The sequence below is a fragment of the Drosophila subobscura genome, chromosome J (assembly GCF_008121235.1).
Source record: "Drosophila subobscura isolate 14011-0131.10 chromosome J, UCBerk_Dsub_1.0, whole genome shotgun sequence".
NCBI classification, from domain to species: Eukaryota; Metazoa; Arthropoda; class Insecta; order Diptera; family Drosophilidae; genus Drosophila; species Drosophila subobscura.
Genome location: NC_048532.1, coordinates 17,938,311 through 17,954,236, shown reverse-complemented (window position 1 = coordinate 17,954,236; position 15,926 = coordinate 17,938,311). Strand labels below are relative to the sequence as shown.

Here is a 15,926-nt window from a genome sequence, read left to right as displayed (position 1 = left end):
TTAGGTGTTTGCTTTCGCTTTAATTTTCTTCAAAAATAGCAAAGGAAGCTATAGGAAAATCCAATGAATCTTCATTGTTTTTGCTGCTCAAATTGGACTTCCCTCAGTATCAGTTCTCTATCTGCTGTTGCGCCCATCTAATTAGGATTCTCTTCATCATATCTGGCCTATCTCGGCACTACATTGTCATAGTTATCATACCCTCTGGTTAGAGCATAATGAGCCTGCTCCTGCTGCTGTTCTCCACTCGAGAACAGGACACAGAAACTTGCACAAATTTATTTGATAGCCTGGGGCCAGGGAATCTCCAGGATCAGGGAACAGGCCCAGTCCCAGGCCTGAGCCACTTCTTGTAATTGCCACACACAGAGAGCGAGCATGGGAGCGGCAGTGGAGTGTGGAGTGGAGTGGCAATTGTATTGAGTATTGCCTGCATCTTGCGACGATTGCCGCAGTAGTTTGACAAAATTACCAACACTTTTGGGTTATGTGGATGCCGAGTATGAGGACGGGGACACAATTCTCATCGAGAGCAGCAGCAGCATCTGTGCGAGATTCTTGGCCTGCGGCTAAAGGCAGCCAATGAGCCGTGTCTCTCATGTTGACAAAAGCTCTTGATGGATTCAATATCCATGGATAGCCGGGCCAGCCAGCCAGCAACCCAGTATGGAGTGGAGCGGTGCGGACTGGCCTGGAGTGTCCCACGTAATTATGGGCAATAGTCACAGAAGTTTGAGTACTACTGCCTCGGTTACGGATTTCTGATTCCGGATTCCGGTTGCTGGATTTCAATTCTGATTATGATGATGGCCGAGGCGGACCTTTCCGATTGAATATTTATGAATGGCCAACACAGAACGGAACGGTGGGCTACAGCTGTTGCTCTGCTGCTGATCAAACGGCAAGTGTAATCAGGCTACAGTTCTTTTTTCCATTGGCCAACAAGCAGCGGGTTGCCCTCTGCCCTCGCACATTTTCTTTTTGGCTGTTGGGAGCGGCAATTCGATTGTCGCTGATCAAAGGCGGACGCACTTAAAAATGCTAAATTGAATTTGCCGCTACGACGCCTCCGTGGCAGGCACATCACCATCCATGTCCACAGCCATGTCCTTCTGCCTATGCTGACTCTGGTCATGGCTGCTGCTTTTGGGAACTGTCTGTCGTCCAGCTTTTTGATATGAAATTTTGCAGCAAATTTCAGTCTCTTTTTTGTATTTTTTGGTTGGGTGTGAAAAACACATTAAGACTCATTTGGGGCAAATCCCGCAGGATTTTCAATTTGGCAATGCAGGACAGGAGGGAGGTCCCGGTCCCGGGTCCCTTCACTTCACTTCACTTCACTTTGACATACCGCTGACAATGACGATTCGACAGTCTGTTGTGCAATTTGTGCTTTTTTTGAAGTACACACAAAATTGCGTAACTTATAGCCCCGGGTCAAATTACACACTCAGTCGTACTCGTACTCGTACACACTAGCACTTGCCTCGAGTGCCCATTAACAGGTACTTCACAGAGCCTTTGCCTCTAAAGCCAACCCCCTTCTGGCACACAGCGAGAGCGAGCGACAGTCAGTTGCAAAGGGAAACCCCTTTCGGGCTGGGTTGCCTGCAAATACCAGCATTTGGTATGGAACATCTACAAGATTTAACGCCGCCGTTTTCATTATTAATGATTAATGATAAGCACACAACCAAAGAGAGAGCAACAACAACCCTTTTGCTGGGCTGGGCACCCGCACGCGCTAAAGCTTTTGGCAAACACTAAGCGCCGCTTTTCGCGCCTTTCCACGTGATTAAAGGCAAACGAGGTACAAGGCTCGCACACACACACAGAGACACACACAAAGCCCAAAGGTTGGTGGCGACATTCAGCCTCAGCCTCAGTGCCATTGCTGCACAAATATCGGCACTTTCACACGCAAATGTACTTTGGTTTGGGTCCTGCCAGCAGCCAAAAGGGTTCAAAAGGCGTTAACCAAAAATATTTCATATTGGTACAGTGGGTGGTTGATGCTGCTGCTGTTGAATGGGTGGTGGGCTGGCACTTTTGGGTGGTTGCTTGGCTGGCTTGGTGGTCGTCTGGTGCGTGCGTTTTGTCCGGTTTGGTTCATTAGAGCGCAATGATTGCCCTCATTTGGGTTAATCAAGTGTTGATATTAGTTTTATTGTATTACTGCAATTGAAAATGAAACAATCGCAAGGAAAATAGAGTGAGAGACGAGGCAGAGTGCAAGAGCTATTGGATTTAGGCTTTTGGCTAAGTTTTTGATCGCTTTTGGCTCTTCGAAGTTGATGAACAGCAGTGGGAAAGATGGAGTTGGGAGGCTGTTGTGGAAATATGCAAAGAACCAAGCAAAAAGTTCTCCCCTAGCATGTGTTTTATTTATTAATTATATATTTTATTTATATATTTTTCCAAGAGAGGGAGAGAGTGTCAAAGATCTTCCTTTGCTAAGCCTCAATCATTCGCGACGTTTGGCCACTTACGCAGTTGTCCTGCCATTAAGGCCACCTTCACCTTCACCTACCCCCGCCCAAATCCCCTCATTCGCGACACTCTAGCGTAACTTCCCTTTCCACTACACACGCTGCTACTTCCCCCCCGCGTGGCCCTAACAACTGATAAAAATTGATGCAAAATACGCAAAAAGTCGCGAAAATCCTCGTGGAAAAATTTCAAAATTTTCACAGCTGATTTTGCAAGTGACAGATAGGTGGCAGGGCAGGGGAGGAGGGAGAGGGTTTTGTGCGGATGATGGGATGATGACGACGATGGGTGTTGCCAAGAGGATTCTGACTGGTTGTTGCCCGCTTTTGCATATGCCTTATGCCGCTGCACCCCTCCCCGTCCTGCCCTGCTCTGTCCTCCTCCTCTGCAGCGTGTACGCCGCGGAGTGGCCACTCAATGTGCATGGCATTATTTCTGTCGCCTCGCTTGTCGGTTGTTCTCTCTGCTTTGTGTTCCTCCCCCTGCTGCCCTCCCCCGTGCTTGTTGCCTGCTTGTTTGTTTGCATTTGCGTATCATCGACGCATGTCGCGACGCCGCCATCCTTGCTGGGTCCTGGCCTGCTGCTTCTGCTGCTGGTCCCTGGCTCTTCGCTGGCACTGGCTGCTGCCCCCTGGCTGGTGCGCTGACAACAATAATTCAAGCGAATTGCGTGCTGGATGGGAAATGCCTTTAATCTGTTGGAGTTGCCAACTGTCACGAAGCGAAATGAAATGGAAATCACACGCACTAATGGCGGAGATGCTCGCTCCCCCACTCGTATCTTGCCGCGTTAATGGCGGACTCTTGCTCCTTGTATTAAATATATTTTCAGTTGTTACTGTCAGAGATGGGGCGTGAGAGAAAGCAGCAGAGAGCTTATGCGTGACACGAGGATGAGAGACGCAGATAAGGATCTTCTCTGTAGCCATTTCCGCTTACGTTTAGCGACTGACGCCCATCTTCTAACCCTTGGCAATGACATCAACTTTCTCTGCAAATGTCTAATTCGATTTGTTCTACGCCAACACTTTTCATAATTCTTCTGTCTATTACGCGGGGGGAGGACTAACCTCAGCATCAACCTCCTGCTCATCCCGTGTGCCTGTGCTGTGTCTTATCTGGCATCTTTTTTACGCTGTTGGTAACCTCAAGCCCCCTTTGGGCGCACAGTTGAGCTCACCCTTCAGGGCAGAGTGTCGCCTTTTGGTTATTTTTTTTGGTTTTTCATACACTTGCCTGCCTGCCCGGCTCTCGGACTTTATCAGTCGCAATCAATCTGGTGCCCAGGCCCCGTTCATATCTCAACTTTTGCGTTTTTCAATCTGAGGCATTTTTACTGGGGCTAAGTAAGTCCCAGCGCGATGGTCGCTGCTTGATGGTCTACGACGAGTCTGTCCTGTCCTGTCCTGCCCTTGTCTCCCTGCTAGATGTCTTTTTGGCATTGCTGTCACTTTCGCTGGCAAGCAGAGCTTTAAAGGACAGCACACCGAAAGCAGAAAACAGAACACAGAAGAGACGAAAGCCCAGCGGGAGGCCTTTTTGCCTGATGTCACAAAAGGATTCACTTGATATTCATCAACATCAGTGTCTGTCAAACAGTCAGTCAGAGAGCAGAGCGGAGCAGCTCAGTCATTCAATACCCAATCCGAATCACAATACCAATCCGAGATCCCGAGAACCCTGCTCTCTCACCCAGAGGCAAAACTTGAATTCAAAGCCCAAACTACAACGTCCGTTACATGCCCCCGAGACGAGACGAGACGAGAGTATTCATGACAAGTTTGGCTGTGGGCTGTGGCTTCTCTTTCACTCTGTGTTCCCTGTGTGTGTGTGTGTGTGTGTGTGTGCCACATGCAGGGGCATGTGTGTGGGTGTGTGTGGGTGGCTTGCAATTTGATGCAACAAGAGACGAAAAGAATAGAAACGGAATACAAGAATTATACCACGTATATGTAGACGTATGCATAATGCCATTGGCGTTGGCGATACTAATCTGATTAGTGTCAAAAATGAACACAAAAAAAATCGAACCAAGAGAGAGTGAGTGAGAGGGAGGGAGAAAAGTTGCAGACGGAACCATTGACAGGCTTAGGCCAGTCGTCAGAGAAATACATTTATGAGCGATAGAGTTGCAGTTGTGCGACGAGAGATATGAGGAGCTGTCACGGGGATACTTACTCGTGGCGCATAAATATGTTGGAACTAGTTCGGGAAAAGACAGACAGAGAGAGAGACAGAGAAAGAGAGAGAGAGCGAGAACTGGCAGCAGAGGGAACTGTGGCTTCAGCTTATAAAACATTTAAAATAAGTATTTCAAGAGGTTATTTTTGAGCTTGATTGAAAGTATTTTGGGAGCTAAAATCTACCACAGAATTCTATGCCTAAAACTGAATCTGAAAGCAAAGTTTTTCCCTTAGAAATTCCTCCTTTTCGAACTAGTTCTCTGAGAACCTAATGACTCCAAGCAGACTCAAAGCGAGGACTCTTTTTGCACTGATAAAAGACCTCATGCGGCGTTCAATTAAAAGGCATTTAAAACGAGAATAAGTTCTACCTTTTGCCAATCCACCCACACCCACACCCACACCCGCGCACATCCCAGACACTAACACCCCAAATCCGTACCCCCAGCCCCTGGGCAACCCCCTGCGGCGGGCATTGGCCCGACGGATCGACCGACCGTACACACAACTCCCACAACTCATTTCGCTTTGAGCGTCGTTTTAATTTAAAGGTATTTAAGGCGATCCATCATACGTATCAGTGAGAGACAAGTCGGTGAAGCAGCGCAGGAGGGAAGGGAAGATGAGAGCTGAGTCCGTGGCACGGTTGCAACTTGATATGAGTGCGGCAATCTGTTGTGCAATCGCTTGGCCTGCCACACCACCCCACACCACACGCAGAGCAATGCCATCTATCCCATCTCTGCTCCCTCCCCCTCGCTCTAGCCATTGCCCTCACCCAACACCCATCACCCCGTGGCGCATTATATTGGCCTGTCACAAGGGAGCAATTCGACGTCTCTGATGCTGCTGCTGCTGCTCCTTGTGCTGCTCCTGGCAGCACCAACTGCAGCCCAAGACCGTGCACTGAGGCTGAAACTGAGACTGAGGATGAGGCTGAGGCTGAGGCTGAGGCTGAAGCGGACGCATTAGTGGCGGGTCGGTTGCGTTTGACTTCCAACACTTTTGGGCAATTGTTTCGCCCAGAGACGAGAACAGGAACTGAAACAGGAACAGAAGGCGGAACAAACGCCGGAACATAAAAATGACAGCAAAGGAAAAGGGATGCTCGAAACGGTGAAGCTAGCAAGGGGTGGGAGAGCGCTACACAGCGAGAAAAGAGGGAAATTGTAGGCCATAAGGGAAGTGCAAGCCAGAGGGATTTTGGAAGCAAAAGGAAAGAATTTGCAGCAGGAAAATGGGGGAGGAAAGGCAGCAGGTCACAGCTGAAGAATTTTAATGGGACGAATGGGAAAAAATGGAATTTAAGTGAGAGATTATTTGAGCCTTAAATGGGTATTTATTTTGTGTTCCAAAAGGTAAAAACTCTCGAGTTGCAGATGGTCAAAGTTCTGCTAATTCTGACTCAAAAAACTCTCCATTCTGGTTCAAAATGTTTTCCACTTCCCAAGCCAGCAAATCACCCTACATTTTCTCTCCGTGTAGCGTTGACAAAAAGGCCTTTGCGTTTCATTTAGCAGCAATGCACTGCCAGCGCCCACCCATTCCCCCCTGCGCCCACCAAAATAGAACGAGCAACGCGACGCAGGGCCACCCCTGGGTGCTTGTAGTCTCGTGTCGCCTTTTTCTCGCGGTCTTAAAACGATGATTAGGTTGTTATTTTAATTTGCCCATTGATATATCCTCGTTGGTTGTGCTGCTCTCTCTCTCGCTCTCGCTCGCTGCCTGCTGGAACTGACTTTGCCTTTTGTGTCAGGGTGGCTGGTGGCAGGACTGTTTGTTGTTGCCTTTGTCTTTTTTGTATCCGTGGCTGGGAATGGGAATGTGAATGGATGAGGGCGAGGGTGAGGCATTGTCAGCGTATTTAGCAGTCACGCCAAAGCCCAACACAAACCCCGAACCCGGGGCCGGGACCCGGGACCCGCAACGCCGAGCTCAACTCGTCTTGGGCTCAACTACGCGTAACGTGTCCGCAATTTGTCATCGATTTTGTATTGCCGCATTCTAGGCGTTCTCCCGCTGCCGCTCTGAGGGTTGGAAGCAAATGTTTAAATTATACTAATTAATAAATTGACTTGGCAGTCAAATCATTCTGCACAAATGTCGAAATTATTTAAGCAACTTTTAAGCCACAATCGACCTTGAAGTGGGAGGCACCTTGGCCTCCGCCTTGAAGGAGCGCCACAGTTTCAAAACTTTTGTGTGCCATAATCAGGCGTAGTTTATTTAAATTTATTTTAATGAAGCAACAACAGACAGTCGGTCGGTTGGTGGGGGGTGTGGTGGCAATTGTGGGGGCTACGCACGCGGAAATTTCATGCCCGAACGAATTAAATGCGCCAAAGACACGAAAGGGTTGCAAGGACACGTGGAAAGGATTGTCTGCCCGGAACGGAACGCAGAATGGAGTACGGACAACGGTGTTAATGCTCTCGCCGACAAGTGCTGCCATACCGCTCTCCCCCCCTCCAAAAGCCCCGTGGGCTGTGGAATTTTCTGTGCCGTGGCAAAAAGGAGTAAATTAAATGATTAATACGCTTCGACTGTTGCCGCCAGAACGGTTTAATTACCCCTCTCCCACTCTCTCTCTCCCAGCACTTGGTTAGGCATTCGTTACGGTTTTACGCTTATCAAGCAGAACTGTCAACGTTCAGCCAGCGATGGGGCCTCATTAGCCCACAGAGAACCAAACCTGGCCACACGGGAACTATGCAAAAACCCAACTTGCTCATCTTTTTGGCTGCTGGTTGGGCTGGCTGGGGCAAAGACAAACAGAAGCTGCATGGAGGCTTGTCAAACTGCAAAATCAAGGGAAGCAAACGATGGAGGATGGGGCAGTCAGCAGGCAGGAAGCAGAACAGGAAGCTCTCTGACCAAGCTGTCCATTGAGTTGGCGTTTTTTTGTTGTGCCTGACAGAGGGAGTGCTGCGGTGGTGTGGCACTCTGCAAATAGAGAGGGAATCAGCTGAACAAGAGGGTGCTGCAGGGAGGGAACTGCAGAGTGGAGATTACGGAAGGTAGCAGAGAGAGAACCTTTTGATAAACGAAAATTATCTAACCAAAAGGGTAACAGCAATTCTCAGAAATTCTCCCTTGAAGCTGCTCCTCTTTAAAGTATATAAAATTCATCGCTACCAAGTACTTTTGTAGCCTATGACTTATTTTTAGAGATTCAATTTCCCCCACATGAAAGCCTCCCGAACCACTCACTGCTCGTACCAGTTGCCTCAACCTCCGTTTGTGGAGAGCTGTGTGCTGGCGGGGGCACAGCAAAGCCGGACATCGAAATCTCACTGTCATGCCGCAAAAAAACCACAAAAAAGGAGCAGCAGCAGCCGAAACACGAGGCAGCCACGAGCAAAAACAAATACTACAAAATAAGCGAAGCTCCACATTGTGGCTCCTGCCACACAGCCATATGTGCAGCTGTGTGTGTGTGTATCTGTGTGTTTGTGTTTGTGTGTGGCTGTCAATGGCGGATGCTGGCGAGTGCTGACTGCCGGCTGCCGAATGCCGACTGCCGCCACGCTGATGATGACGAGAACGAGAACAAGAACGAGGACGAGGACGAAAGCGATCCTCATTTGTATTCCAGACGCGTGTTGCAATGCGAGCGTTGCATGGAATGCTAACGAAGCGCTGCCACTGCCACTGCCACCGCCCTCTCATGGCTGCTGGAAGTGGGTGTTGTGTGCTTGTTGTGTGTGTGTGTAGGTCGGATATAAAGGACGCTGCTCGGAACAAGTTGTGTGTGTTTTTGTATACAAAAATTAAAGTCTTCGCTGAAAAACAAACAACTTTAACGGCAAGTCAGAGAGCTAGAGAGGGCACCAGAGCTCTAGAGATTGAGCGGAGCGTGCCCCAAAGGACCTCTGGCTAATTGAAAACAGTTATGTGCGTCATATTTCTTTGGAGAGAAAAAAGCAAAAGAGTCGCCTGCTCCACTGCCTGCCGCTGCCTGCATTTGACAGCCAAAAGTTCTGGCCCCCGTCTTCCCTTTTGTCTTTGCTTTTTTTTTTTTTTGCTACTTTATGGCCAAGACGGCCATTTTGTTCAGCTTCCTTTGGGCTTCAGCTACTTGTTTGACTATTTTCTGCCGCTACTTCCGTTTCGGCAGGAGCTGGGGCTCCTTCGTTTAAAGCTTCATTCCGATGCGGCGTCTGCGCAGTTCATTTGTGGGGTAGATTTTTATGAGCCTTATCTGGCGAATAGATCTCCCGAAGAAACCCCCGACCAAAACAAAAATCAGCTGATTCTTACACACAGACACAGACACAGCACACACATACACACAGAGATATGTGTGTGTATATGTAGCTGGCAGAAGAGGTCGTAACTCACATTCAAATGCAAAACTCGTGCGAAACTCTCGCCTCGCTGCTGCTGCTGCGACGGGGGCACTGTCCTTGGCTGCACATCCTTGCGGGGCACATGACGTCACATGACCGGCGTCGATTTGTAATTCAAAATTTGTTTTCGAATAGATTTTCCACTTCGACATACGCAGAGTGCAGAGCAGAGAGAGAGACAGCGGAGTGTGTGTGGGTGGCGGGGTGGTGTGTGCAGCGCTGTCAGAATTTCAAATTTGTTTATTTCGCCATCTCCCTCCCTCTCGCTTTCTGGATATGTTTATCTCTTGCGGGTTTGGATTTCCATTTTTATGCAGCAGCAGCAGCCGTGAAAAGTTCAACCAGTAAAAAAAAGAAACATTCCACTGAGACAAACTCCTGCCAGCATATATGAATGGGAATATTTGCCACGGTGAACATGTGTGTGTGTGTGCTGCAACAACCTCTGTTGTGTGTGTGTGTGTAAGGAAGGGCAAGGTTACGCGACACGCGACGACGATGATGACGATGCTCCAACAGTAGCAGCAGCAGCGGCAGCAGCAGCGGCGGGACTCATAAACTAATTTATGATTATTACACAAGAGCTGATTTTTTATGCCCCTCACACACACAAGAGGGAGGGGGCGGGAAAAGCGAAGAAGAGTTGCCAGCACTTTCCATTTCACATCTTTTGGGAGCCAGAACCTTCATCCTTGAGGTAGATCACGGCAAAAGTTTTTATTACAGCAAATTTTGTGTCTGCTGCTTAAACATTTTCCTTCTTCCTTTCTTCCTTTTTTTCAACTCATTTGTTACAGACAGAGATACAGACAGACAGACAGACATTCCCCGCTCGCAGATTTCTTTTGGGCTTTCTTTATTGTGCAATTTTATGAGCGGAATGCCATAATTTGTGGTTAATACGGAGAGACCGAGTGTGGAGTATCGGAACATTGACGGAGAACGTAGGAGGCTCGTCTCCCACTCGGGCTGAGGCGAGGACTGTGACTGTGGCTCGGGCTGTGGCTCATCAGTGATGCAGACGAGCATGTGACCCAGTGATACTGAAAGTTTTTATGCATTTTACTGAATGAGCATGGAGACGATGGGTTGGCAGGGGGTACTCGAACTGTAGCTGAGCGGGGCGGAGAGAGGAGAGGATGTGCAGCCTTGCTCTTGACCTTAGACATTTGCATGAAATGCCGATAGAGTAGAAAGAAGCTCGTCGAGCAATTGATGGTTGAGGAAGAGGTGACCAAGGAGCTGAATTTTATGAGAAGCTCATGGGGCTGTAGAAGGATTTTGTGTGGTTAACAAGAGGTAGCAAGATGTTTAGGGTTTTGTTACCCATAAAAAGCAGTTACCCGTGCGATAAATCCATGAAGAAAATACTCTCCCTCATCCACACCCTCTTGCTGCACATGCAATCAGCGAAACTTAACAAATTTTCTGACAAAGCGGCGCATAACTTTGGCAGAACTACTGCCGCCAGTACGAGGCTGCACACAAGAACCTCATCGATCATAATTTTCCCAGTGACTGTGATTTGTACCACAAGTCCTTGAGAGCAGCATGCAGAGCGTTGAAGAGCAAGCGGGATAGCAAGATAGAGTGAGAGAAAAGAAAGCGTGAAAAAGGCGACAGCCGCCGTCGCAGCAGCAGCAGCAGCAGCAAAGCGGAAAATGTTAAAATAACGCGCTAACTTGGTTACCAAGTTTGCGCATTTTTCACTCGCTTCAGTACCAACGATGCCTCCCCCCACACTGCCCTTCCCCTCGGTGCCGCGCTTCAACTACAGCTTCCAGCGATTCGACTCGCATCTCACAGACAGAGAAAAAGTGAGCGAGGAAAACAGGAGGAGGCAGGACTAGGACTGGGACTGCTGGCAGTATTTCCTTGGCTCGCCTTCTTTTTGTGCAATGTGGGCAAAAGTTTGCCCGCTGCCAGAGCGTTTATGCAAATTAGGTGCAAACGCATGCACACAACCAGAGATAGAACGAGCCTGAAAGAGAGGCAGCAGAAAGAGAGAGAGAAGGAGAGCGCGAGACGCCTGTGGGCAGTCATAGACAGATAGACAAACAGGCAGACATTATCCTGGGCCTTACTTTCACTGCAGACAAGGTCTACCCGCAGAAAACCGCTCTTTGCCATGTGATTTGTACCATTTAGAGTGGATGGATCGGGTTTGGATGGTAGAGCAAAGATTTCTTATAGATGGGAGGTGTTTCTTAGTGGCAAAGGGGAGCTCGAATGATGGGCAAAGCCATGAGATTCCTATTAATATGTAATTTATTTTGGACATGTTATGCTCATTCCCCATGGATAGAAACCAAGACACAATTCTCTTTACTCCACGAACTTCTTCATGTTGAAAGCCTTAACCAAAGGCCCCTTAATTCTCTATAAATTAATTCTCGCACCATATTAATATTGTGTATCAAGAACAATCTATTGCCTCACTCCTATTATTTGCAGCTATTTCAATCTGAGTTGCCCGCAAGTCAACAGAATGTCCCTTTAGCCGCACTGCATTTCTCGCTGTCTCTCACTGCCCCAAAGTGTCTCTCTACGCCATATCAATTCATCATAAAATGAGATTTATGACAAAAACAAAGGCCTTATCGCAGACAGTATTTATGTAGACAGGTTGCAACGCCCCTCACATAGCTATGGGCCCCCGCCCCCGCTCTGAGGGAGACATCCTGACAGACAGGCACGCCATTCACCATTCACCCGAAATGACAAACCACACACGAGTGGAGACACTGTGTGTGGCGACAGTCGTCCGATGGCCTTAAAGCAGCCCATAAATCGATAAAGAGTTTCAAATTTAAATTTTGCCAGCCAGCCATCCAGCATACGCCTCGTTGTCTCGGCAGTCACCCACAAGCTTTAATTAACTAATAGAAGAAGAGGCAAATTATCAAAAGGAAAGTAAATTGGCAGGAGGAAGCAGCAGGCGGAGAGAGCCACATACAAGATAGAGTGCCGGGGGTGGTGGCTATTTCCCCTCTCTCTCTCTCTCTCTGACTCTCACTCTGTGCACCTCAATGCCAACTAGCAATTATTTATTATTTTGGCGTTGCTTTTGTTTCCACCATAGAACGTACACGTAGAACGTGCCCCAACGTGGCGATGTTGGGTGAAAGGAAAAACTGCGGCCGGGAGGAAGAGCAATACGCATGCGTCCGATTTCCTGTTGCTGTGGCAACCCCCACATGGACTTGCACACACACACACACACACAGATAGATACTCCAACGCAATATTTGAATATTCACGCATACAATAAACTAAATAGAAAGTGGACTGTGGTGGTGGGGGGCATGGGGGCAGAGTCACCATGCAAATACGCGCCAGGGAGCGAGCTCCCTTTTTGCGCCCGAACTTCACTGTATTTGTTTGTTATTTGTCGCTGCCACAGTGTGCGTGTAAATACATATACATATGTATATAAATGTGTGTATGTAGATGTCCTTTCAACCCCCAAGGAGGCAACGCACGTACGTCTGGGACCCCCCCACAGAGCGGGGAGTTACCTTCAGAGTCTGCTCGTTTGATGGTTGGGCTCTGTGGATGTTGCCATTTTGTGTGTGTGTGTGTGTTGTGGGCTCCTTTTTTGGACATTGTCGCCGAATAGAAAAAGCCTATGCGTGTGAAGGATATACAAATACAATCTCAGTGTGTTTGGATGTGTATTTTTGCAGTTTTGATATCTTTATTTCCATCCATTTTGCCATTTTCCATATGCAATTTCTATTAATTGTCTGCACATTGATTAGAGTATTTTGATTTCCATTCCGATGTTCCGTTTCTGCGACTCCCATCTATCTGGCAATTGTAAATCACGTTTTATTTTGTACTTTTTTCGCATTTGGAAACGCATTTTTATTGATTTTGTAGAGCTAAACAAAAAAAAAATGAATCGCAAAACATGCAAATCAGTCGATAGATAGGCCACCAGGGAGATGAGGATGGGCAGAGCACGACCACACGACATGGCAAAAGGGTTAGGATTGACGGCATTTTCAGACAGCAGCAGCAGACAGGCAGACGGACAGATGGACAGACAGACAGACAGACAGAGACACATGCAAACACAGGACGAACGGACAGACAGACGGACAGACACGCACAGATAGATAGGCTGAAATGTGTGCAGATTTCTATCTGCATATGTATATTCATATGCCACACGAGGCAGGCAGAGAGAGAGGCAAACACAGTGGCAGCCAACCAACGGGGGAGTCGTTAGCAAAAGTGTTTGGCGATAGGCGAATGAAATATGAGTGCTGGCAGGCAGCTCTTAAAGTAACTCAAGTCGGGCAATGATAAAGGGCAGCAGCACACCTAGAATGTAGTGTAAAAAGGAAATGTTGATTGGGTTTACAATTTTAAGTGCATGCTCTTTGGGGAGTATGAATAGAAAGAATGAAAATTCACTCGCATTTTTGATGCAATCAAATAGATAATGATGGAAGGATTAGAGAGGATTGGGAGCGCTTATTCCGCGCTGATTCCAGGCAGAAAGGCTTCACGTGTGTTTTTTAATTATTCCTTAAATATTCACCTATATCTTAACCTTAAACTCAAGGAATTATCTTCCTATTTTCATTTGTTCCAACCCTTCTGCCGTTTAGTTAGCGGCTACCCCGTCCATGTCTGCCACTCCAAACGCATATTTCAAGTGCCGGGCATACATAACCACACACAAACACACACACACGCACGCTATCCACAAAGCTCCACAGTCCATTTCCTCCCCTCCCCCCGCTTACACTCTACCTTGTACTTCGTTATCAATAAAGCGAAATTTAGTTTTGATTTCGTGTCGTGTTTGTTGTTGTTATTGAAATTCATTGAACCAATTTTAATATTTTATTTGTTGCAGCACGCACACAGGACGCAGGACGCAGGACACAGTGGGAGGCGGCAGGACATGACATGGAATGCGGAAGGTGGAAAGTGGAAGGACACCCAGCTAACGGCATGTGCAACCCTTTCCACACATGTGTGTGGCTCTGTGTGTGGCTCTGTGTAAGTATTTGCATGCGTATGTTCATTTATACTTGAGTGCGGAATAGTTTGTGTGTGTGTGACTATTTCCGGTGGACGCCATTGTCGTTTCTGTTGCTGTTCTTGTTGTTGTTGTTGCTGTCATAATAGCGGGCCTCTCCGTTTCGCTCTCTCTCTCTCTCTCTCTCTCCTTCGTTTCGCTTCTCTTTTTTTTGGCCTTTTGTTTTTGCCCAAGTTTTTTGTGTTGTTTTTGCGCATCGTAACGAAATTTGAATATATTTTTTTTTGGTTTCCTACGTTTTTTTTTGGTTCTGTTTTGTTCCCTGCAAATGGATTTTTTCCACAGATTTTCGATGCCTTTTTTTCGCTCTTCCTCTCTGTGCCTCTTTCTCACTGAGTTCTTTATCTGTGTGAATGTTTGTGTGTGTGTGTGTGAGTGTGTATCGCTTTGTTCGCTTCGCTTATGATACCGTTATGATGTATTTTATTGCCACAACAAAACCAAAGCAACGCAAACCCCCCACTCAGTGCGAGAGCCGCCGTACGCCCCTTCAAGCCATGGGAAAAGCAACGGAAACCGGCGACATTGTAAATTTTCTGTTGCCTTTTCTCCTCTTTTTTTCGTGACCATACTCTTTTTTCTATACTCTTAAAGAGGGTAGTCGTGTTATGTGGGTTTATAGATATTTTTTAATGCAAAAATTAAGCTTATTTTTCTGTGTAAAATTCTTTGGAACACACCAGAACCATGTCATTTAACAAATTCATGGAAAAACTATCACTAGAAGGAACACTTTTGCTTTAAATTAAACGAGAGAAAAATTTGTTTCAGATAAATTCATTAAATTTGCATTAAATTTAATCGAAAAACATGTTTTTGTAAGGGAACCTCTTTTTATTTCTGAAATATAGTTACAGAAATTTATATTAAATTTTAATTTCTAATGGCAGCTTTTACCACAATAAATTTTGAACTGAAAGTGTATCTGCAGCTGCGACGCGACAAATTTATATTTTTTCTGAATTCTTTCCCGCTACCTCTTCTTATTGTTATTGTTGCTGTTGGTGTCCCATGGCCATTATAGAAATTCTGTTATTCCTATTCGCTTTTTCGGTGTTTTTTTTTTGTTCCTGCCTGCGTCCGTGGTAGAGCCTTTTTTTCGTCGTTGTTGCTGTAATTTTTGTTGTCTTTGTGATTTGATTTAATGTTGATAACAATAACAGCAACAGCAAACACAAATACATGCATAAATAACCGAAAACTTTAACCAGAACCTCAGCAAAAAAGAAGCAAAGAAAAAGAGTCAAAGGGGGGAAGCCGGAAAAGAAAGCAGGCAAACTTTCTTTCCAGCTCATTGACGGGGTGCGCGGGAAAGGGTTGACTTTTATAGTTGTGTCCTGATTCATTTTGATGGCCCTAATAACCGAAGCTTAATGAGCATAACAAGTGGCAGGGCTAGGATTAGGGAGCGCAAGAACCGCGCGTCCATAGAACACATTCCCATTGACATTTACTCTTTCTTTTTGAGTTGTGTACGAGCCTGTGTGTGTGTTTGTGCAGGCAGTGCGTGTTGGCCAACTCAAGTAGTACATTTTTATTATTTATTGTTTGACATTCAACTCCCCCGCTGCTTTGCGGCTTGAGTATAACCCTTCCCCCCTGCCCAGCTCTGGTTTCTATCGTAAACACGCAAATAGTTGGTTGGTTTTACACAAAGTAAAACAAAACTCTGCTTCTAAGGCTAATGAAGACCCCACTTTAACCCGAGTCAACGAATGTTGATTTTGTGTACACTGCAAAAGAGCCGGAAAAAGTAAGAGTTTTTCCTGAAAAACAGCAAAAAGAATTCATTTCCTTAAAGCTGACAGCTGTAAGCGTAGCATGCATGTAAATTCCATAGCCTTTGCA

The 15,926-nt window shown here is 46.7% G+C and overlaps 1 long non-coding RNA gene across 1 annotated transcript in view; it reads left to right on the top strand.

The window, feature by feature from the left end:
* Nucleotides 1–14,031, top strand: part of LOC117893989 — a 46,784-nt gene extending 32,753 nt beyond the window's left edge. The window contains exon 3 of the long non-coding RNA XR_004648834.1: nucleotides 13,893–14,031. This is a non-coding gene — a long non-coding RNA (uncharacterized LOC117893989). The remainder of the gene's footprint in view (nucleotides 1–13,892) is intronic.
* The last annotated feature ends 1,895 nt before the right edge of the window (nucleotides 14,032–15,926 follow it).